The 24,693-nt window shown below is 38.0% G+C and overlaps 2 long non-coding RNA genes across 2 annotated transcripts; both read right to left on the bottom strand.

The window, feature by feature from the left end:
* Positions 1-15,883: 15,883 nt before the first annotated feature.
* On the bottom strand, positions 15,884-16,389 carry LOC121467972. Its single transcript, XR_005977984.1, has 2 exons — positions 16,268-16,389; positions 15,884-16,146 (listed from the first exon to the last, which is right to left on the bottom strand). It is a non-coding gene; the product is annotated as an uncharacterized LOC121467972 (long non-coding RNA).
* A 7,526-nt stretch (positions 16,390-23,915) lies between these two features.
* LOC108135456 lies at positions 23,916-24,419 on the bottom strand. The gene is made up of 2 exons (XR_001773905.1): positions 24,298-24,419; positions 23,916-24,178 (listed from the first exon to the last, which is right to left on the bottom strand). It is a non-coding gene; the product is annotated as an uncharacterized LOC108135456 (long non-coding RNA).
* Positions 24,420-24,693: the final 274 nt, after the last annotated feature.

Genomic DNA, 24,693 nt, shown 5'->3' with positions numbered 1-24,693 from the left:
CTGCAAAAAATTGTGTTCCATTTAAGAATGCATTTTTAGATCATCTATTTCTAATTTAAAGGACTTTAGAACTCAATTGAATGCGAAAGTCCTACATTTGGTCTTAAATAGTTTCAGAGTCCTACAAGATAAGCTTTTAAAAGACCTACAGACTCCTTACTGCATTTTGTACTTAAAGTAAACAAAAAAAAAACATTGGATTGGATTTTTTAATATATGAGTTTCATGCAAGCAATGGTGGTTTGCTTTACCAACTCATGTCTTAAAAACGAACTAAACTGATAGTTCTACATTCTGCAGAAAAAAATACACAAATTGAATACAATAAGAAGTTAAGATATTAATTTAAATTTATTCCATTTTGTACAGTGGTAGCCAATGGTGTTTGCCCCTTTCAAGATTGTAGTTGAGTTGAGTTAGGTCGAGTTGGCAGGGGAGTAGTATGCAACTGGTTGAAATTGCATTGGAGACCCTGCACCTGAGGTCCTGGAAGTTGTCCATTAGCCGCAGGTTTGGCATTCCCAAAGGGGAGGAAGTCACTTATGATTGTATTCCCTTCACAATTCTCAAAACTACTAGTTAAAACAAAAATTGTATAACTAAGCCATGTTATAAAAAGCTCAGTTAGGGAGATATGTACATATATAATATAAGAAGAAAAGAAGGCAAATAAAATCCTGAAGCTTCCTTTTGCCAAGGTGCTATATATTAAGCAGTTACGTGCCACTCACTTATCCATTGGTAATGTAAATTCGTTGTCATTTTGGCACCATACCATAAACCAAACGAGGGTTTGTGAGGGATCAAACTTTACGTTACCCTAAAGTTGTCCACCATTTAATATCCCCAAGTGACTTGCCACCTAAAACATCTCGAAAAACAAAAAAAAAAAAAAAACAGTTTCTGCTGCTTCCGAAAACTAAAAAAAAAGGGAAAAACTTTTTAGATATTTTAGCTGTGGATTAAAAGCCGAGCTAAACACTAAAGTTAGTGGCAAGTTAACTTTCCAGGGTATTTGAAGGGGCAGTTCTCGATTTGCTGCAGCCTTTCATGTTTTATTTGCGGGTTCTGTTCAATCTGTTGAACTTTGTGCCATAAACAACTTTGCTTTAATCGATTCTGATTCGATTTGAGAATCTGACTTTGAATCGCTTTTTAAATCGTTTTTGTTTGAAAGTTTTTTGGCATATCTCCCGCCTCCCCCCACACCCACCCTTACCCCAAAATCCCTTAACTCCTGTGCAGCCCGCTCAATCTGTCACTCAATCTCCCTGGAGGCGTCTCTGCAACATTACTTTCGTGGCTCTTTTTTACCAAAGCGACTAAAGTTGAATCGCAACCAGAACTTTTTCCACCATCACATATGCATGCGTCTCTTTCTATTGCCATCTGTCTATCTCTCTTCCCTTGTTCGTCAGCAGATTTTGGTGCAACATCTTTGGTTACACTCAAAGTGAATCAAAGCCAAGGATATGCAGCGTAATTTTGGAGCACAAAAAAAAATGCATATATAAAAAGCAGGTTACATTACTCTATACTCCCAATAACAAAATAGTAAGACAAAAGTCAAAATTACCTTAAATTTAGGAATAATGAGCTTCAAGATAAGCTAAGCACATTTCTTGCAAAAATATAATATATTTGGGCTAAGTTATTTTTTTAGGTAATTATTTCTAAATTTTAGGTTGTAAAGGTAATTTTGTTTTTCTTTGTGTATAAGAGAGCTTTCATGTTATTTATTTGGTTCTTAGCCAAAGATGTCTGCAGTTACAAAAAAACATTTTTTCATTTGTATAGAACTTCATATGTTTAAATTGTTGAAAGTTTTATTGTCACACCTAAAATACCAATCATTACAGCATTAAAAATATTAAAAATTTTATTAATTTTTAATGTCTCCTTCACTGCGTGGCAAGCTTCTGACTAAATTTATAATACCCTCTGCAAGGGTATAAAACCGCAAAAGATAAACTCATTCATTTTTATATTCAACAAAATAATAAATTGGCTACGTAAATTTCTTATATCTAAGTTTTAAAATCAAAAAAAAAAAAAATTCAATCGAATGACATTTAAAATATTCAGATGTGCAAAAATATACATAAAATGTTGTGTCCTTCAAACGGAATTTTGATGGAAGCGAACCTAAAATCACTATTTAATTTGATACCCTTAGGATCTGTGTTTCTTTTATCATATTTTTTTTTTCAAGTGCAGCGACCAAAGGCTTTTAAACTAAGGAATAGCAAATCGAATGAAGTGGATAAACTGCAAAGCAAGTGCAAAACAAAAGTCGAGCGAGGAGTAAACAAATCTTTGCGATACAAAAGATGCCGCAAAGATACAGATACATGTGCAGATGGTGAGTCGCTGCTGCGAAAGAAATACAGAGCTTGAGCCCGAAAGAAGGATCGAGAGAGACAAATACAGAATGAGCGAAAGAGACAGAGTTGCGGAGCAGCAAGAAAGTGCAATTTGTGCTGCACAGATGGGAGCGAGAGTCAACCAAAGTAAAATCCTATAGAAATTGCATTTGCGGCAGCAAAAATTTGAATTGCAATTGCAATTGCGTTCACACACACGGATGACCCCCGACCCCGGCCCCAACCGTTTTTACACTTTTCCACTTTTCCGCTTTTCCGCCGCTGCTCCCGAGATTGCATTCTCAGTCCAGTATCTCCATCCTTAGTTTTTCCTTGGCTTTTTGCTCAGGGTCCAAGCCGAAGCGAGCCGTCCAGCTCTGCTCGTTTATCAAAGCCAGCGCTTTTGAATTTGTGAAATGTCTTTTCCGCTTTCCGCGCTCCTACAGCAAGTTCTTAGGTTTGTACAGAAGGAAAAGCGGTGAAAAGCGGGAAAGCTTGGAGGGGGGGTAAAGCAGGAAGTATCGTTGCAAATTACGTTGGCTATGTCGCTTAGTTTTTCCGATTCGAATGCGCGAACATGACAAATAGATTAGCCAAAAACTTGGCCACAAGGCCGCCTAAGAAAATGGGGTACAGGGGAAATGGCGAAAAGGGGAAAAGGGAATGTTGGGAAAAGGACAGGAAGTCGTCCGTAATGATGACGGGTGCAGCTGCAATTAGGGCATGGCCCATCCGCCCTCGCTTGTCAAACGCATGAAAAATGTGCAAAATTTCACTGCGGTCCCAGCGGACGCTTTAAGTAATAACTATTTCGCGGCCAGCATATACAAACAAAAAATAACGCACAAAGGAAAAATAGATGGAAAAAATGGAGAAAACCAACCAGCTACAAAAAACAAAGTCAAAAATAACAATTGGGGTGATGTCTGATCTATGCGTTCCTTCGTCCTTCATCCTTCGCCGTTCGTCCTTCGCCCTTCGTCCTGCCTCCTTTCGCTCCATATTCCGTCCATATTCCATCTGTCACCGCTGCAGCATTTTATGGTTATTCATTTTTATGCAACATGGCCAATTGATGGTCGTAATTGCTTTTATTTCCCACCAAACTTCGGTGGATTGGGCTTTGCATGGGAATGGCTGGCGCACAAATGGCGACAAATGTGGAATCAATTACACACAACGAACTGAGGCCCTGCCAACGGAAATAGATGCAAAGGGTTGCAGATGAGTGGACAAAAAAGCCACTGAATTGACACATTCACGTTGGCCTAGAGGGAATTTGTCCCAAAATAAGAGAGAGTTTGTGGGAAAGTTTTACTTTTCACTTTTACAAGAAGTACTCAAATTAATCGATTCCTATTTAATATTATCTCTGAATTACTATTATCTCTGAATTCTCTGAATTTGAATGTTAGACAATGTTAAAACAAAAAACTCAAACTTAATTTGTATAGATATATTTCAATAATAAATATTTAATAATATATAAAAAATTTAAAAACTATTTATTTTCAAATAGTTTTTTATTCGCTTTTTACTTTTTATTGTTATTATTATATTATCATGCTATGACAACATATATTTATAGTTCTGTCAGCAAGAATACAAAACATAATTACAATAAATTCAAATCATCAATTTAAAAGCACAGATTTTTTTTGTTTAATTACTTGTGCTTATACGTATTTTCACATAAATACAAATTTACTTTTATTTTAATGAACTAAATAATCTTTGAAGTCACTCTCCTGAGTAAAGCACACTCCAATCACGACCTTTATTTGTGCGAAAGACAAAATCAGCCACGAAAACCAATTCAGTCTAGAATTGGGAGTTCTCTCCCCATTCCGAGCCACTGGGACATTAGAAAATATATTGCTCTGTGCCACCATGGAAATCGTGTCGATGGGAACCTAAGCCGCCTATCACCACATTCCCTTCCCCTCCCCAAAACGGAAAAAAAAGAAAACAAGAAAAATACAACTTATAAATAGTTTTACTTGAGTAGCGAAAATTGAAAAACCAAGGCGAGCCCAAAAAAGTGCGCTAAAAGGGGAGAAAGCTACATAGAAATGGGGTTTGGCGGGAAAACGCAGCAAAGACGGCCAGAAATAATAAAATAGGAAAACTTTTAGCGGCGCATTAAATAAACCGAGAAGCTGCGACTCTGCGGTTGTCCTTGAGTGGGTGGTAAAGGGGCGTCCTCGGCCCGCTGTGGGAGTGGCAGGCCGTGCGAAAATGTGCTGCTAACTTAAATTTATGCGACACGCCGACCAGGAAGTAAAGGAGCTTCTCCAAAAAATAAAAAAGAAGAACAGAGAAACCAAAAGCCGAACAAAAAAAGGAAACAGGAAAAAAAACGAACCAAAACTCGCATAAAACTCAAACGCAAGCGAAAAGTTTTTGCAAAGCTCAACCGAAAAAGCAGGTCTTTCCCCTATTTTTCCCCGAATGAAAGCAGGACGCAATCCGTTACTGCCCCGCCAAAACTGAGCCTCTGCTGGACATGAAATGCCTAACCTTGTTACCCTCAATAGGCCAAGAACAATACACAACTACAGGGCCCAGATGGGCTGGGAAATGGGGTGGGAAACTGGCGGAATCGGGTGGCTTAGGGGCTGGTAAATTGACAGGGGGCGAGGGCAGGGCATCGGCGACATTTTGATTTATTTATGCCGACACCAAACGGCGGCCAACTGAGCCGACGTGTACGAGCACATATAGAGTGTGGCTATGTGTTTGGAGGATTTGGGGCGCGGCGGGATCCTGACACAATCAGTTAATGGTGCAACCCTAGCCCTCGAATATAACACTCCCCAAACTACCAAATAAATATCATTAATGCAATGACTTTAATTTAAATATTCTAATCTAAGTTTAAAAAAGTCATCAAATTAAACATTTAATTAAAAGAAGTAGAAGAATAGAAAATGCAGTCTACAAATACAAGTTACTTTTCCCAAAAAAGTCCTATTTCAAGACTGTTTATTTAGTACCAGAATATTTTAAAAAGTTTGATTCTTAAGCTTGGGCAAACCTATTTCATATTTCCTAAAAAAAATATAAATATATATTGCAAATGATCAGAGATTTTAATTGAAAATTTTTGATTTAAGTTAAAATAAAACATTCAATTCAAAAAATAAAAAAATACTCACAATAAATTAATACTATTGGCAAAATATTCAGTCTATGAAAACACGTTATTATTTTAAAAATGTCTAGCCAACTTTAAGACTAGATCATATTTCAATTAGTTTCATTCTCTTTATTAGGTCAAACCTTTTTCATATATCTTAATCTTTAAGGCCTGTAAATAATATATAAAATATATCTCGATAATGAAATACAACAAAATACATTGGATTATTTTAAAAATAATAATAATAAAAGCATATAATATTTTAGTAATCCCACTATCAGTTTAAAAATGCAAGATAATATATAAAAGCACAGACTTTGACTTAATTATTTTGATTGAAGGTTAAATAAATTAAATTCAATTCAAAGAACATAATATATGTATTTATTGAGCCTTTCCAAGTATGAATTTCAAAATGGGAATCCTTTGAAGTCAGTTTAACAATGCCATGAAATTAAAATTTCTGTTTACCTAAAACTATCCTCGGCCAAGTCCTGTGATCCTCCATCTGCTGCATTATCCTGCGGGCTGGGATTCAGATTGGGATTTGGGCTTGGGTTTGGGTTTGGGGCAACAGTCCTGGTTCGATTTTGGTGCGCTTGGCTTGCTCATTTGGTTTTCCGTTTGAATTTCCTTTGCACTCAATGAAATTTCAACTTGATTTCCGTCGGGCATTTGTTACTTATATTTCCAGCTTTCCGTCTGGCTGTGGGTTTGTGTGTGGGTGTGTGTGTGTGTGTGGGTGTGTGGGTGAGGGTGTGAATGTGGATGTGGCTCTTTCGCAGCCCTTCACACACTCACAAAGTTGTTGACACCTACCGCCGACGACAGCTGCTCCACACCCACATCCATTTCCACATGTGCCCCCTGTGTCCATCCGTATCCGTGTGTGTGTGTGTTTGTTTGTTGATTTGGCTTAGTAGTTGCCAGGAGTCTGGACTTGATGGTCGACGGTGGGAAAAGAGCTCTGGAAAAAAAATTACACAAAATAAAGGGGAAAAAGTCCCGACTTTTGGCTGCCTATTATCCAATAAATAAAATCAAAAAATAATAACTATAAGCATTTAAAATTTAATTACTTCCACTGTCAGTTTAAAAATGCAAGATAATAATCATGGGAATCTTTAAGAAATATTTTCATAGTTGATCAAAATGTTAAATAAAATAAATTAAAAATTCCAAATAATTTTGCACTACATGGTGAGTGTACTTAAATTTTTTTTCTAATTTTAATAAGTTTATTACCGGGGTACATATACCCCAACTTTGCGCCTATCGAAAAGGATATAAAAATACGGCATACAAAATAAAGTAACATATAGCCAATTTGAGGAATCCGCTTAAGTGCGACATTGATTTCCGTCACTGATACCCAACACATGTCGACCCGGCAAAAAGCTTATGAAGAGAGGATATAGAAAATAAAAGGGAAAGGAAAGTCGGAGGTACACCTAGAGCTGAAGCATTTCGGTTTTTGGCAAGAGAAATGGCCTAATTACAATTTAAATTGACACTCGAAATATGGGTCTTAAATTGAAACAAAACTAAATTGGTTTCCTCTCACATGTGTTGCAGAATTAATGAGCATTTGCCCTGATAAGAGGCTGTTATTCTGTTTTTCCGAGTGTAGTAGAGCGGGTCACGCAGTTGGTCACACACGGGCTGATACTGGATACTGATACCCCCTTAGAAATCCTTTAGCCCCCTTCCTGAACGACGCCGGTGGCAATTGCAAAATCTATGGATACAGGGATGCCCGAAAAGTGTATCCATAAAATATTGTTGCCAACCGATTTTCACATGCAAAGTTTCTATATCTATTTTGCACTTCGCCATCGGGACTTACGAATCTTGCCAAGAAGTTTGTTACCTAAATATAACATTTTCAAGAAAATATCATAATTTTTAACTTTATCGAATTAGTTATATCTTAAATATTCACTATGTATGCCCTTTCTGTACATGGGCGGCGAATTAATTTTTATAAAAATATATATTAATAATATTTTTTTTTTTTTATTCACTATTTTATTACCTGTTTTGTATTTTAAGTCAACAATAAGTGTGTATGTTAATTGAATCATTAATTATATTATCTTAAATTTTGTATATGAGTTTTTTTGGTTAGTATGTTTTCTTTTACGTGATCATAAACATTACAATTACAAATTTTATAAATGACTAAAAGGCAATTTTTTAAAATTTCTAACTATTTTAAAAGTCCCAACGTTGTACATTTGTTAAATTACCAGATACAAGGGTATATAAGATATCGTTTAATTAAAGGACAAATTGTTTGGTATCTGTTTTTGGAAATTTCATGTAGACGTGGGTGCTGGATTCGATTTAAGCGGTTTAGACAGAACGAGAGGGTAGCAGCGACAAGTTGGGCAGGGGAAAATACGAGATGACATTAATAACATAGCATTTGTATGGGGCCAGTTGCAGACGCAGCAAGGCCAACTGCAGCAGCTGTTCTTCTTCGAGGGGGTGGTGGGCGCAGGGGTGGTCAAAGAGGGGCGGAGGTGTTGTTGCGCTGGTCAAGAAGTGGGTGAGCTGGAAGACTTATGTCTGGGCCAAGGCCCAAGTGAGATCGGGCCAGCCTGAGCCCAGCAGTTTGATTGATGGTCTGAAACGCAGTCAAATTGATTGGAATAGAACCCAGGGGAACACGTTAACGTTGAAACAAAGAAGGAGGACAATCTGTTGAAATAACTAGAGGCAGTGACCTTATATGGAACCCATGAATTAATCAGAATAATTTAAGTCCAAAGAGGAAGGGCATGCTGAAACGGAATCAGCATTAAATAGATATTATTAAGCTCTTATATATAAAACTTCGGTCTGAAATCTAATAGCAAATGCCAAGCAAAACCCAATAGAGAAATGTTTTGATTGTGTAGCTAACTGATTTGCTTTTTAAGAGTCGGCTTTAAGAAAACACGAAATAATTAGTCAGCTTTTAACCGTTTACCAATCAAACGACATACTTATTTTGTATTTTAAGCTAATGCTTATTATTAAGCTGGTATCAAGTCTGTGGATTTGGAGTCCAAACTTAATAAATCTCACGAATATTATGCATAACTCTACGGATTTTTAAAGAAATTGTGATTTTACTCTTATTATGTCACTGAAAAGAAGAACTTCGGCAAGCTGCAAAAATCTGTTGTTTAGTTCATATACCAGCTAAGGGATATACCAGATCTGTTTATCTTGTTAGCTGCATATTCATTAAATAAAAAAACATAAGTAAATGACATATATAAATAAATAATTTGGTAAAATTAATTTGAACAGGCTTTAAATGCATGACTGTCAAAGGCAAAAGACCGCCAATAAGCCACCGCCAAGCAGCAAATTAACCGGAAATAAAATTGACTAGCATTAATTGCGGATTAAGGCCATAATTATATTTTAACAAAACCATAACATGTTTAGATTTCAGCGAGCCATTGACCAGAAATCAAGGCAAATTGCGTATTAGCAAATTTTAGCGTAAATATCGTGGTCAAACATGAATTACGGATTAAGTTAGTTTTACTAATTTAAGCGTCGACAGTTTCATCTGCCCGCTCAACTTGATGATATATGACGAGGTCCCGTGGCGAGACAGGTCAAAGGTCAAACGGTGTGGCACAAACACTCAGTCATCCACAAGTCAGTTCGTCATAGACAGGCGACCGCCCTTCAATCAAGGCAACGCCTACCCCACCAAGCCCCAAGTAGCCGAGTACCCAAAGTATCCGAGTTCCCTTTTAGCCATGATGATTAATTGCGGCCCCGGCACGCTAACAATGTTAATTTGTCATATATGCGACGGTACTTCCGCCGGCAAATGGGAAACCAAACCGTTGCGAAAGCGAGACGAAAAAAGCTGAAGAAATCAAATTAAAAATGTATAATCGCTGGAGGAGCACAAAAAATACAAAAATAATAACACAGCCCGAGAAGAAAAAAAAAATGGCAAAGAGGAGGAGGAAGAGCACGAGGGCACGAGATTGAAGAGCAATCAAATCAATAATTCATGTTATGAAAACGTTAAGAGTAACGATAATGCACGGGACGAGATGAGTTGAGTTGAGATGACAGGCCAAAGGACTCGAAAAGCTCGTCTGAGGTCGAATTTTTATCCGGAGGTCGTGGAGTGAGCTAAGCAAAATGTACGTACATTTACAATGACAACGGTAAGTGCATGTAAATGCAGGTGACGACAATGGCAAGTGGCGGGTAAAGGGGTATTTAAGGAGGTACCAGGGGGTTCAGGCAAACACACACACACACACACACACACACACTGGCAGCTGCAATTCAAATAAATTTTCATCTATTTCGGTTTTTGGGTTATGGTTACCCTCCGCATTTCCCCATTTTCTTCGGGCTTCCTGGGAATCCGCAGCACTTACCACTTTGGCTGTATTTAAATACTTGCACGATTTCCGGTTGTTAGCGCTGCTAAGTTTCAAAATGGCTGCCTCACCGACACACACACACACACACAGCCACACAAGGAGACACACAGACTCACACGCATGGGGAAGAGCACCAAATTCCATAGCACACTTTTGAGCGCAACCATCGTCATTGGACATGCATTGTTTTTAGCCACTGTTGATTTCCACAAATTGCTGTTACAAATGTTGCAAAATGCTTCAAAAGTAAAATAAACGGTCCACAGGGGAAAACATATTTAACCGTAAAGGTAAATTGAAAATTCAACACTAATGGACTTGTAAATTGGGCTCAAGGCCGTCAAACTTTTTATTTTCCAGCTCCCTATGATCGAAATAAATACTTATTAATCTACTTTCTAATTGTGGAATCTATCTATGAAATGTGGTAAAAATGTTATATAAAATTTGCCACCAAAAAGAAAACTAAAATAGTTTTAATCAGATTTTAAGGACACTGATTTGTGTGAAACACGTAACATTTTTAGAGAACGTAGATGGGACATGCTAATAGTATTTTAAATTATAATCAACGACTTTTGCATATGTAAACAAGCATTGTTGCTTTACTATATATTAAAAAAAATCGCATCTTATGACCCCTACGCTATACGTAACTAAATATATATGATCAAAGCTCAAAGCATGTTTGTCAACCATTTTCACTTATTGCCTTGCTTACGTATGTATATAATTGGCCAAAAATCACAGCTTATAACACAAAGGGCTCAGGAATTTTGGAAAATATTTATTTTGTTTTTAGTTAAAGTTTAAAAAAAATTTTTAAAGCCAACAACTACAGCCAGAGAAAAACCTCTTAGTAAAATTAAATATTAAAATACTTGAATGTATCATTTTTTTCAAAATATAAACTAACTTAAAATCAACTAAAAACATTATAATGGTATTAAAAACATATTTAATTGGTTTATCCAAAAGGAAAATTGTAGACTTAATTTTTTTTTTTAATTTAAAACTAAATTATTCCATACTAAAAATAAAATTAAAGTGTAAAGCTAAATGGGGTTTAATTTAAATTTAATAATTTTAAAGTGGCTACACTGGTAAAAAGAATGTATTTAAATATTTTCCATTTAATTTTCATCCATTGCGGTTTTTAGTTATTTTAAACACACAAATATCAAACAAATTTTTTAAATTTTTTATTTGACTATTTTCGGATTTGATTTAAATATCTAAATTTGTAATTTTAACTTAAACTATATTTAACTCAAATAAAATGGATTTACATCAAATAGAAACATGTAATTTAATATGCATTGTACTAAATATTATGATTTCATATACAGTTTTTGGATTTAATATACAAGTTTACCTTCAATAGTTAAATATTTATTTGTACTATTCCATTGTTTTATCAGTGTAGCATTTCCTTTTATAACTAACTTTAAAAGTTGGCTTTGGATTTTAAAGTCAAATAAACACCTTTTCTTTCATTGAATCACCTAGCAGCATTCTTTGTCCAGAATTCAGCGATAAATGCAGTGGAAAATACGTTGATTTTGTTTAAGCAAGCATTGAAAACTGTGCTAGATTTTTCACACCCCCGCCAGTTTCCGTTTCAAAGAAAACATGCAAAAGAATCATTGCCGGAGCCAGTCCACAAAGCCAAACAGCCGGGCAAAACAAAACCGAGCTGGCTAAAAACAAAAAAAAAACATTCCCAGGGCTGGACTTGGAGGGGTATGATCGCCCATACCCCCATACGCCCCCCATATGCCCCCCATTGGAACTCCCACTTCCAAAATCGGTGTGCCAAGCTTTTCATTTGCTTTTACTCGTTTTTTCCAGCGACTGGCTTATTTTATTATTTTCTGCTCCCCATCCGTAGATGTACCTTCGTTTTTTTTCTCCCGCTGCATTCAGTGGCGGAAGTTCATTTGAGGAATTTCGCTTTGGCATTTCAGATGTGCCGTTCATTATTTTGTTTTGCTTTCGCCTCGGATTTCACCTGAACTTTCGCTGCCAACCGATCCCGGTGGCCCCCTTTCCTTTCTGGCAGTGCTTTGTCTGCAGCCGGTTGCCACGGCCAATCGCTGAATGAATAGTCTGATTTATAATGATTAATGCTTTCGAGTTATGTGTCCGACGTTTGCAATTGAGATGGAGCCGAAAAGCGCCGAGAGATACGCAGAGATACGCAGAGATACAGAGAGATACGGAGTGTTGGCCAAAACAATTTGCGGCCACATTTCGGCCCAAAGTGACAGTGTGTGGTATCTGACTGCTTTTGTCTGTTTTTGTGGCGGGCCATCAGAAGTTTCATCAAACTGTGTGTGTGTTTCGCTGATTTCGTGGTTTTGCCCAGCTTTCAACAGATTTTACCCCAAAACCAGCAGCAGAAGTCTGCATTCGCACTGATAGTGCGATAAGCTGCTTACCTTTATTGAGAGTTGGCATTGCGTTCACCTGACTGATTGCATCTGCTGCCCAGGTGGGTGTAAAATCACTAATGAAATGGCCAAATTCTAGCCAAATTCCCTCCAGCTCTCACCAGAAAACAAAAAAAAAAACACAAAAAAAATACACCCATCGCAGGAACGAGTCACCTTGCGGCGATTTCCATTTCGCCGGTAAACGCTGCTCCCATTTCAATTTTCGTTTCGGCCATCATAAAATATAATTGTTTTTCCACTCGCCCCGAAAGTGAAAAATAAACTGCCAATTCCACATTGGCGACTGGCTAACAATAAGCTACGCCAACAATAACAGCAGCAACAATGGACAGAAGTAAGCTATTTGTTTAACAGCTGCAAGTCAGCAGGAAAATAAAAAGAGAGCTGGGAGTAAGGCTGCCCAGGAGCAGGTGAACATGAAGTCAGGGAGTCGAACAGGTGATATCTTCAATAATTATTAACATTACCATTACGCTCCGAAAGAATTAAATTACAAACAAAGCTGAAATGGAATTTTAAGCAACGCACTTAAGTGAAGATAAAATATTTTACAAATGTATTTTATAAATTAAAGCCTGTATATTAAAAGATCCGAATTAAAAAAAATTTTTTTAAAAACTTATATAGATTTGATTCTATTTTATTAAGATTATATGAAAAATAAATTTAAGGAACTATAAAGAAAATTATAAAAGCAAATAATTAGGATTTTATGAACAATATTATTGTCCAATCAAAGAAATCTTTTGATCAGAATATTTTTTTAAAGATAAGAGTCTTTTTTAAAGGCCTAACAACCACTTCTATATACAGCGTTTCATAATTTGTATAACCTCTTTCAGCGCAAATGTTTTTAATTTTCTTGAATATTATTCGTTCATTTAGAACCCTCTGAACCGAATTACAGGGTACGAGGACAAAGGGCAGCAAAAGAAAAATGACTGGAGCGCCTTGTAGTTGAGGGAGTGCTTCTTGTTCTGGTTCAGCTGGTGATTCTTGGATGGATGCTGAGACCGCATTTATGGCCCACCGGGTTCTACTTATATAGCAATACATATATTTATACATAGTACCCATATTTGTATGTACGATGGCCGCGTATAGCCGCTGCCTACGATTTTTACCTATGTGCCGACGGGTCCGACACGGAATTCATTTAAAATTTAATGACCTAACCGTTGTTTTTGTTGTTGCTGTTGCTGTTGCTGTTACTGTTGCTGCTGGTTGTATGCATGTCGTAGCACAGCAGCAAAACCACCGCTGCCGCCAACAACAACATCGAAGCAATATTAAAATTCATTAAAAATGATTTGCGTAAAACGCAATTTTATTTTTTCATCGCCACAAAAAAAAAAAATTGGAAAAAAGGAACGCTAAAGAAGCCACCGAAAAAAAGAACAAAATGAAAAAGTAGAAAAGAAAAATGAGAGAGGGAATATATATAACACGGACATAAAAACAAGCGGCAGGGAAAATAACGCACAACACTTCAAAATGAAACGAATAAACAAAAAGCAAACGGATCGGAATTCAGTACGTGGAGTTCCAAGCAAATATGCTCTTTGGTATGGTTGCCAGTGTCCAGTGTTCCAAGAGGACTAAAATATACATATATGTATTTATGAACAGTTGCGGTAAAAAAATAACACTTTTTGAACGTTTTTAAAAGGCGTACAAAATAATTTGAAAGTGACTAAGATACTTTAACTTTATATTTTCTTAAAGGAAATACTACAAACTAAATGAGACTAATACTCAATAATCCATATAACTTTAATTTTATAATTTTTGAAAATTTAAAACTTTTATAATTGTGTTAAGTAAGCTTTATAAGAAAATTAAAAAGCACATTATTTTTGTATGTTTTCATTAAACATTTGTTTCCTCAGTGCAACTTTGACCGCAACTGTATAAATAGTGGTCCAAAAATTGGACGACCCAAACATGCATACACACATTTATGAATAAATAAATTAATTGAATTGTTTAAAGCACTTGAAACTCTGTTCTCTAAAAAAAAATAATTTTATTGCTCGATGCAATGTGTAACGAACATTAATAAATTTTTGTTTTGCGGCCTGATGTTGGGCTTGATCACTGAGCGCACGCAATGTCTACCTCGGCTCTGGCTCGTCAGCAATTGGGGGTGTTGTTCTTGCTCAGAAATCAAGGCGGCCTAACTAATTATTAACAAATTCAATTTGCGTGCTGCGACAAGCAAAAAAAACTACTTCGAACACATCCTACATTTTTTGGGCTATTGCAGTTGGCCAAGAGAGGCCAGGCACTTAACTCGATCTGTTACCGCATCTCCACCTCTGCTGTTAATGAGGCTGGCTTTGCCCACCCTTCCGTCGGCCGTTCCCCCTTCCCTTCACTCCCGGAACAGCCCCTTTGCGGCATTGGTTAATCAAGGCATCGTCCGCCGAGGACAAACATTAAAATTTAAAACATTATAAAAATTTATTTATCGACTAAAAAAAAAACAGTAAACTAAAATTTGGGAGCACTCCATGATTTCTTAATAGATACACATATATATTAATAAGAGACAAATAGCAAAAATTATAAAATGTAAGATAAGGTATAATAGACAATATAAATTATGATTTGGGTGCAGATCTTAATAATAACGTGATGTTCTAATTTAATTTAGTTCTTAATTACTTAAGGCATTTGATTGAACAAAAATAAATATATCTTTACGGAGGAGGCAAAAAAATTAATTTAGTTAGCTAAGAACCTGACCATTTACGATATTCGCCAGAATGCAGGGTGACTCGAGTTACTTTGTCTCTTCCCACTCGAATTCCACTCAATAGTTTTAGTTATACTTTTTCTTCCATTTCTTTCTATCTTCCTTTTGAAAGTCAAAAAAATAACTACTTTTTTTCTCTTTTTTTTCCCAAAATCTATATTCTCTTTGCTTTTCTTTTACTCCTTTAATAGCTTTCCTCGCGATTTTACTCTGCACCACGAAATCATTATGCTTTTCATTTTTTTTTGAACATTTAAATAAAAATGTATATGTTTTCGCTCACCATTATTGTCGCTGCGGATCCAACGAAGAAAGCGCTTTCTTGAAGGTCGCTGAAACGCTGCAAAAGAATTCACTTTTTTTTTTTTTTGGTAAAACAGATCGTGGGGCAGACAAGTCTAGAGATTATTTCTTCTCTTTTTCTTTCACTTTCAAAAGGGGACTGGAGGCGAATTTACATTTTTTTTTACATCGGCGTAAAATGACAAACAAACTCAAATCACTCTCACATGTACAAATATAAAAGAAATATCAAAACTGAATCTTAATAACTAAATTTTATAATTATTTTAACACATGCTTTTTTCCTTCTTTTTTTTTTTTTTTTTTTTTGAATTTTCTTTTTCTCCCTTTTTCTCTTCCTTTTTTTTCTTTCCTCTTGAGCTTAAATTTTCTACATTTTTGGGTTAATTTCTTCCCTTATTTTTTTGCTTTTCGTTTCCCTTTTTTTTACACCGCCGAATTTGCACTGCCGATATTTCTTTTTTTTCTGCCACCACGGGCCACAATTACTTTTTACGCCTAAGTTCGGGTCGGGACATAGGAAGTTACATAATTTAAAATTCAATTATTTAGCACTTTCCGTCGATCTCCTCCGCTCGCTTTGCGAGGCGGTCGCGTTACCACTGTTTCCCTTCCCTCGAAGAACTCCAGGCGAAGGTGGATTTCGACGATCGGCTTGAGTGTTCCCACTTCGTTCGGGTGTTGCGGAAAAAAATACAGCAAAGCTGCAGGCCTAATGTGAACAAATAAATTTCTTATATTTTTGCCATCACATTTTTTTCCTTTTTTTTTTCTATGCAAGCATCTACCAAAAAAAAAAATCTCTTTAACCGCCCTTTACCCCAATAACTCACCTAGTTTCGTTGCCTTTATCTGCACTTTGAATTATTGGCTGTGTGCTATACACCGCCTCTCTTCCTTCCGATCGAATATTTCTAACACCATAAATAAAACTTTTCACTGTGGTAACAACCGCTCTGGTAGAAGGCTCAAAAGGAAAAGAACGCTGATGCCGCCCAATTATGGCGGCAAGCCCCTTAACAGCGAAAGAATAGAAATACTCTCTCCAGATCAGTGCTTGACACTTAGCCCTGTTGACCCGCCACATTTGCCACGAACTGATACCGCCACCTGCTCGTAGATGGCGCCAGCAACTGGGTTCAGTTTATGCTACCAGCGCTACAAAAGCCCCCCCTTAAGATCTGGACTGGGGTCCGACAACCCCAAAACAGATCCAACCAGAGCTGGTAGCAACGCTTCGTTACTGTTTTAGATCTTTGGCATGGAAACGTCCTACTGATCGCCCTTGCAAATCCTCTAACTCATAGCAGGCATTTCCCAGTTTTTTCCGGACTCTGGCCTTAAGATAAGCGGGCCCTAACTTAGAACTGTATCCTCCCACGAAACTGCTTTGTTTAAAATTCCTTCTAAATACTTCCTGACCTTCCTGGTAAGACACCTCACGAGACCTTAAGTTATACTGCCGCTCGTTCTTCTCATTCTGTTTCTGCATCACCTCTCGGGCTTTTCGACGCACCAATTCCAAGGAGTCCTCTTGTGTAAATCTTGCGGCTCTTTCCTCCAACATACCCAGCGATCTCAATAATTTATATGTTGAACCGGATGAAATAAAATGTTGGCCAAACGCCATATAATACGGCGTAGTCCCTATTCCAGAATGCACTGATGAACGCAGCGCACAGCAAATACTACTCAAATGCTCATCCCAATCTTTCTGGTCGTCCCGAATATAAGACCTTATGGCCGCAATAACTGAACGATTGACTCGCTCAGACGCATTAGCTTGTGGCGCATAGACTGCTGTCAAACTATGGTTAACTCTATATTGCCTCAACAACTTCTGAAACGGTTCTGATTTGAACTGAGAACCATTATCTGACACAATCGTTTCAGGAATTCCAAAAGTATGAAACAAGTCTTGCTGCAGATACTTTATTACGACGTCGGCCGTCATTTTCTTCACTGCCTTCAGGAAAACAAACTTTGAGTAGTGGTCCAGCACTATAAATATGGCCACATTACCAGATCGAGACCTAGGGTATGGCCCGAGGAAATCAATATAAAGCCGTTGGAAAAATCTCTGCGTCTCGGGAGCGGTACCCATCGGCGGTCGCTGTACTCTATTTGGCGCTTTTGTACTCTTACAGACATCGCAATTACCAATGTATTCTTTGACATCTGCCACTAGTCCTGGCCAAAAGTAGTACCTACGAATTCGTTCTAAAGTCTTGTGTACGCCTCCATGCGATGCAAGTGGGTCGTCGTGGGCTTTCTTTAAGACCTCTGGAATCAAATCGCTTGGAATCCAAAGCTTCCACGCGAAGGTGTCATGCATAAGCTCTCCTGTCTCATGCTGAGTCCTGCGGTACAACAAACCATCCACAACCCTTAGATCTGGAAATTTATCGCTGTTGGCACTGACCTTTTCCTGCATTTCCAAGTAATCACTTCCCTTAAACGCCGGAGATTGCAAATCTACTAATAATCCGTGGCTGGCATCTAAAACCGCCACTTCCTGCTCGTTCACTCTGGACAACGCGTCGGGAACAACATTTAGTTTGCCACTACGATGCTCAATCTTAAAATTAAAGCCTTGGAGCTTTAATGCCCACCGAGCCAGACGGCTATTTAGATCCGTTTGAGACATAAGCCACTTAAGGGATGCGTGATCGGTGATCACCGTAAACTCATGTCCTTCTATGTACGCGCGGAATCTTTTGATGCAGATAATTGAGGCCAAGCATTCCTGTTCAGAAATCGAGTACGCTCTCTGACATTTATTTAATTTCTTTGACACGAAGGCAATTGGATATTCATCCCCTTCATCCGTCTTCTGAACCAGGACTCCACCCACACCGGACTTGCTGGCATCACACTGCACAAAAAACGGTTTTGTAAAGTCTGGGCTCCGAAGCACTGGTGCGGAACACAGCATCTCTTTCAGTTTCTCAAATGCTTCCTGGCCCTCAATAGTCATTTCAAACTTTTTCTTTGGCTTTAGCAGATCAGTAAGCGGAGCTGCCACCGAAGCGAAATTATTAATAAATTTCCTATACCACCCCACCATGCCGAGAAAACTTCTGAGTGCTTTTAAGGATTTGGGCAATGGGAAATCCTTCATGGCGGATACCTTTTCAGGATCTGTGCGAATCACGCCTTCTCCAACTATATGCCCCAAATACTTGACCGATCGCATACAAAATTTGCTTTTCTCAACATTTAGAGTTAATCCAGCGGAGCGAACATGATCAGCCACTGTACTCAAAACCCTCATGTGAGCTTCAAATGTATCTGACACAACCAGCAGGTCATCCAGATACACAAAGACTTCATTTCTCAGCGATGGAGGAATTACCTTATCCATGAGCCGGGTCATTGTTTGGGATGCGTTTGTCAACCCAAATGGCATGACCTTATACTGATACAGCGGCTTTCCGGGAATGGTAAAAGCTGTCTTCTCTCTGGAACTAGGCTCTAGCGGTATTTGCCAATAAGCATCCTTTAAGTCCAAGCTGGAAATGTATACTGCCTTGGGTAGTCTGCCTAATATACCATCGATTTGTGGAAGAGGATACGCGTCCTTTTTCGTCACAGCATTGACTTTCCTGCTGTCGAGACATAATCTCACCTTGCCAGGCTTCTGAACAAGGACAACTGGAGAAGACCAAGGACTATTTGATTCCTCAATAACTCCAAGCTTAATCATACGGTCTACTTCAGCGTACAATAACTTTTCGATTGCTGGAGATACCGGGAAATGGCGCTGTTTAACTGGTTTTGCATCGCCTATGTCTATAGAATGCGAAATAAGTGTGGTCTTTCCAAGCCCTGACACAGCAAATGAGGGAAACTCAGCGACTACCTTTTCCAAACGAACCTTCTGCTCCGCAGATAACTCATGAGAATCGGACGAAATTTCATTTATTTGCATATCCGGAGGAAGAAGATTAAAATTTTCCCAAAAATCGATTCCTAAATATAAATCTTGGCTTAAAGAAGGTATTATTTTTAAATCTAAATCTTTACTAATATTCTTATAAGTAACTAATGTGCGCAATCGCCCAACCACTTCCTGCTTTTTCCCATCTGCCGTGCAAGCTGCTGACATAACTGGCTTAAAAGGTTCTCTACTTCGAATAATTTGCTTTGCCAAATTTCCGCCAATCACGCTGATTGCTGCTCCTGTATCCAACAGCCCTGTAACTATCCTGTCCAACAACCGAACCTCAGCATAAGGTCGTTTATCATTCCCTTTGAACCGGATTGTATTTATAGTTTTTACGGATCGCCAATATGATCGCATGCGTTTTGCCTGCCTAGATACGGGTTTGGCTGGAGCTGCAACATCACTATCAATAAGCTGAGCTTCGATTAGTTGAGGCCAAACCAAATGCTTAGTTTTCGCCCCGCTCGAATCCTTCGGAAAAATGTTTATGCTACTTGACGGTTCTATTGGCTCAGCTCTGTATTCGTGCTTTTGTTTTTCGGAGCACCCAGTTGCTGGCGGTACTGCGTGCCCTTTTTCACGTTTTTTTGGCATCGAACACAGGAAGGCTTAAAAATATTTTTCGCCCCACAGCCATAGCAAAAGATCCTTCTCTTATCCTCGCAGTCTTGGTATCGGTGACCCTCTTTATGGCAATTCCAACATATTAATGCTAGAGCGCCGATTTCTTCTTCATCGTCGACATCTGAAAATTCTACAGGCTCATCCAACTGCATTTCCTCGACCAACTCCGCCACTTGCTTGCGAAAAGGAACTGTCTTTTGATAGCCCTGATTTTTCCTGACCTCATCCAGAAAGCTTTCACGACGGCGACAAATTTCCCTTAACCGATCCACAGAATGAATGGATAAATTCAAAATCTCGTGCCTTATTTCGGGTCTCAAATTCCTCTTGAGAATCTCAACCACGGTATACTCGTCTATAGGCACCTCTAAGCCATCCATCATCTGCATAATGGCTTCATAAAAACTGTCGAAATTCTCTCTCTCCTTTTGCTTTCGATCGCGAATTGCCTCCCGAATGTCAACGTCGCTTCGAGTATCCCTAAACTGTTTCCTCAAAGCTTGGCAAAGAAAATCCCAACCCCATGGCATTGGAGCCGTCTTGTGGAACCGCCAATAAAAGTCTCGGGCTTTACCCTCGAACAGAATGCTTGCATTACCACAAAGTGTGTTGAAATCCGATGCCAGGGTCTGTCGTGTAAGAGCTTCGACTCTATAGATAAAATTATCAATATTAAGTCCGTCTTCGTTTCCACTGAAGCGAATTTTCCACCCATTCATAATATGAGCAACCTTATCAGGCCTTTGCGATAGCTCGGAAACTCCGCTTCTATGGGATCCGTGTGCAGACCCGGGACCAGGACCAGGACCAGCATCCAAATCGATATTCCCTAGACCAAAAGGAGACGCATTACCAGCATCAACAAGCCCCCCTCTTTGAGACAGGTTTTCATTAAGCGGCCGCAAATGCTCAGAAATATTTGTTTGAATTAATTGAGCCATTTGCGCCGACAGTTGAGCTAATAAATCATTCTGCATTGCTCGAACTGCTCGAGATACGGCATTCGCTATTACTTCCGACTGCACTGCGTTACTTTCTTGTATTTGACCAGACGCAGACGGAGCTGGTGAACTCTCTTGGTTTGATCGAGTTTGCCCCCTTGTATTTGGAGGCGGAGGTTTTTCAAAACAAACAACATTGCAAGATGGGCATGTGGTTTTCTTTTTGGAATGCGCTAAAATACAGGCTTTATGAAATTCGTGCATGCATTTGGTTCTAAACGTGGTGGTTACGGTTAAAGTTTTTCCGCAGAGCGCGCAAATCGCTACTGGGGTCTCGGGAACATCTTCCTCATCACCCATTTTCATTAAATACTTAAATATAGTTTTAAAGATAAATAATAATTAACTATCTATAATTGTACGCAAAAAATATTTTAATAACTAACCTACCCTAACAAAAACAGTCTCTGCCAATTGCTTTTAATTCTCTCCTTTCGTTTTATCTACCTAAAGTTCAATGCCCTCAGTGGTCGAACAGCTGATCGAACTCTTTTCGCTTTGCTCTAAAGTTCTCTGCTTAAAGCTTATTTAGTTTGTATGCAGACTTCGCGACGAGAACATTGAATAAAAGTGAGAAGCAAGTGAGAATTAAAAGAATTTTGCTTAAAGAAAAACCGGAACGAAATAAAATATAATTCAATATAAATAAATTCGGAAACAATATAATTTTGCCCCTAGCGTGACTAATCCCTCAAAAAAAACCAAATTGAAACATAAACCGAGTCAAGTGCATAAAGAATAAAAAACGAGAAAAAAACAACAACGGCTTTGTCTTGGGCATGCGTACGGACTGCGCTTATCTGTTGTCAAACGACAACAACAACGATAGCGATTGTGGTCAGCGAGCGGTCGCTCTAACTGTTATCCAAGCTATTTCGTCCACGCACCCTTTACAATCACTTAAAGTATACCAGTTTGTTCATGAACGTGGCCACTTGACTTAAATTTGTTTTTTTTTTTTTTTTTAAGTTTTTTAAAAGTGTATCCAAGCGTTCGACAAGTGACTGATTCTACTCTTTTTTTTTTCGGAATGAGTATTTAGTGTTTTACTACAGACGTGGCTAGGCAAACTGTTGAAAAAAACTGTGGGCCTATGAATCCTATGCGGCTGAAAGATAAACTCTAAAAACTCAAATAAACTGTGTGTAAAAATAAAAACATGATTTTGCTACTCTTCTTCTTCAGCCGTGGTCGGTACCAAAACTGTTTTGTTTAATTTTGGTTACCGCTGTCCGATGCGCCTGAGTCAGTGTTAAGCAAAAACAAGAATAAGTGAAAACATGAAGGTAAGAATTTGTCAAGACAACATTTATACCCTTTGTGAATAAAAGTGAGTATTTGTGTAGGTGTGTCTGGGTACTGCACTGAAAAAAAATCAGCCTTAACGTTGGGCGCCAGAATAATATTAATAATTGTGATATAATAAATAATAATTTATAAATGTAACGAACATTAATAAATTTTTGTTTTGCGGCCTGATGTTGGGCTTGATCACTGAGCGCACGCAATGTCTACCTCGGCTCTGGCTCGTCAGCAATTGGGGGTGTTGTTCTTGCTCAGAAATCAAGGCGGCCTAACTAATTATTAACAAATTCAATTTGCGTGCTGCGACAAGCAAAAAAACTACTTCGAACACATCCTACATTTTTTGGGCTATTGCAGTTGGCCAAGAGAGGCCAGGCACTTAACTCGATCTGTTACCGCATCTCCACCTCTGCTGTTAATGAGGCTGGCTTTGCCCACCCTTCCGTCGGCCGTTCCCCCTTCCCTTCACTCCCGGAACAGCCCCTTTGCGGCATTGGTTAATCAAGGCATCGTCCGCCGAGGACAAACATTAAAATTTAAAACATTATAAAAATTTATTTATCGACTAAAAAAAAAACAGTAAACTAAAATTTGGGAGCACTCCATGATTTCTTAATAGATACACATATATATTAATAAGAGACAAATAGCAAAAATTATAAAATGTAAGATAAGGTATAATAGACAATATAAATTATGATTTGGGTGCAGATCTTAATAATAACGTGATGTTCTAATTTAATTTAGTTCTTAATTACTTAAGGCATTTGATTGAACAAAAATAAATATATCTTTACGGAGGAGGCAAAAAAAATTAATTTAGTTAGCTAAGAACCTGACCATTTACGATATTCGCCAGAATGCAGGGTGACTCGAGTTACTTTGTCTCTTCCCACTCGAATTCCACTCAATAGTTTTAGTTATACTTTTTCTTCCATTTCTTTCTATCTTCCTTTTGAAAGTCAAAAAAATAACTACTTTTTTTTCTCTTTTTTTTTCCCAAAATCTATATTCTCTTTGCTTTTCTTTTACTCCTTTAATAGCTTTCCTCGCGATTTTACTCTGCACCACGAAATCATTATGCTTTTCATTTTTTTTTTGAACATTTAAATAAAAATGTATATGTTTTCGCTCACCATTATTGTCGCTGCGGATCCAACGAAGAAAGCGCTTTCTTGAAGGTCGCTGAAACGCTGCAAAAGAATTCACTTTTTTTTTTTTTTTGGTAAAACAGATCGTGGGGCAGACAAGTCTAGAGATTATTTCTTCTCTTTTTCTTTCACTTTCAAAAGGGGACTGGAGGCGAATTTACATTTTTTTTTACATCGGCGTAAAATGACAAACAAACTCAAATCACTCTCACATGTACAAATATAAAAGAAATATCAAAACTGAATCTTAATAACTAAATTTTATAATTATTTTAACACATGCTTTTTTCCTTCTTTTTTTTTTTTTTTTTTTGAATTTTCTTTTTCTCCCTTTTTCTCTTCCTTTTTTTTTTCTTTCCTCTTGAGCTTAAATTTTCTACATTTTTGGGTTAATTTCTTCCCTTATTTTTTTGCTTTTCGTTTCCCTTTTTTTACACCGCCGAATTTGCACTGCCGATATTTCTTTTTTTTCTGCCACCACGGGCCACAATTACTTTTTACGCCTAAGTTCGGGTCGGGACATAGGAAGTTACATAATTTAAAATTCAATTATTTAGCACTTTCCGTCGATCTCCTCCGCTCGCTTTGCGAGGCGGTCGCGTTACCACTGTTTCCCTTCCCTCGAAGAACTCCAGGCGAAGGTGGATTTCGACGATCGGCTTGAGTGTTCCCACTTCGTTCGGGTGTTGCGGAAAAAAATACAGCAAAGCTGCAGGCCTAATGTGAACAAATAAATTTCTTATATTTTTGCCATCACATTTTTTCCTTTTTTTTTCTATGCAAGCATCTACCAAAAAAAAAAATCTCTTTAACCGCCCTTTACCCCAATAACTCACCTAGTTTCGTTGCCTTTATCTGCACTTTGAATTATTGGCTGTGTGCTATACACCGCCTCTCTTCCTTCCGATCGAATATTTCTAACACCATAAATAAAACTTTTCACTGTGGTAACAACCGCTCTGGTAGAAGGCTCAAAAGGAAAAGAACGCTGATGCCGCCCAATTATGGCGGCAAGCCCCTTAACAGCGAAAGAATAGAAATACTCTCTCCAGATCAGTGCTTGACACTTAGCCCTGTTGACCCGCCACATTTGCCACGAACTGATACCGCCACCTGCTCGTAGATGGCGCCAGCAACTGGGTTCAGTTTATGCTACCAGCGCTACAAATGGCGCTAATTTACACCTCATTATTGCCCAGGACAAACACTGGTTACCCAATACTTTTTCACAC

Source organism: Drosophila elegans, unplaced genomic scaffold, assembly GCF_018152505.1.
Source record: "Drosophila elegans isolate 14027-0461.03 unplaced genomic scaffold, ASM1815250v1 contig_149, whole genome shotgun sequence".
NCBI classification, from domain to species: Eukaryota; Metazoa; Arthropoda; class Insecta; order Diptera; family Drosophilidae; genus Drosophila; species Drosophila elegans.
The sequence above is the reverse complement of the archived record's forward strand: the minus strand, read 5'-3'. Positions and strand labels throughout refer to the sequence as shown.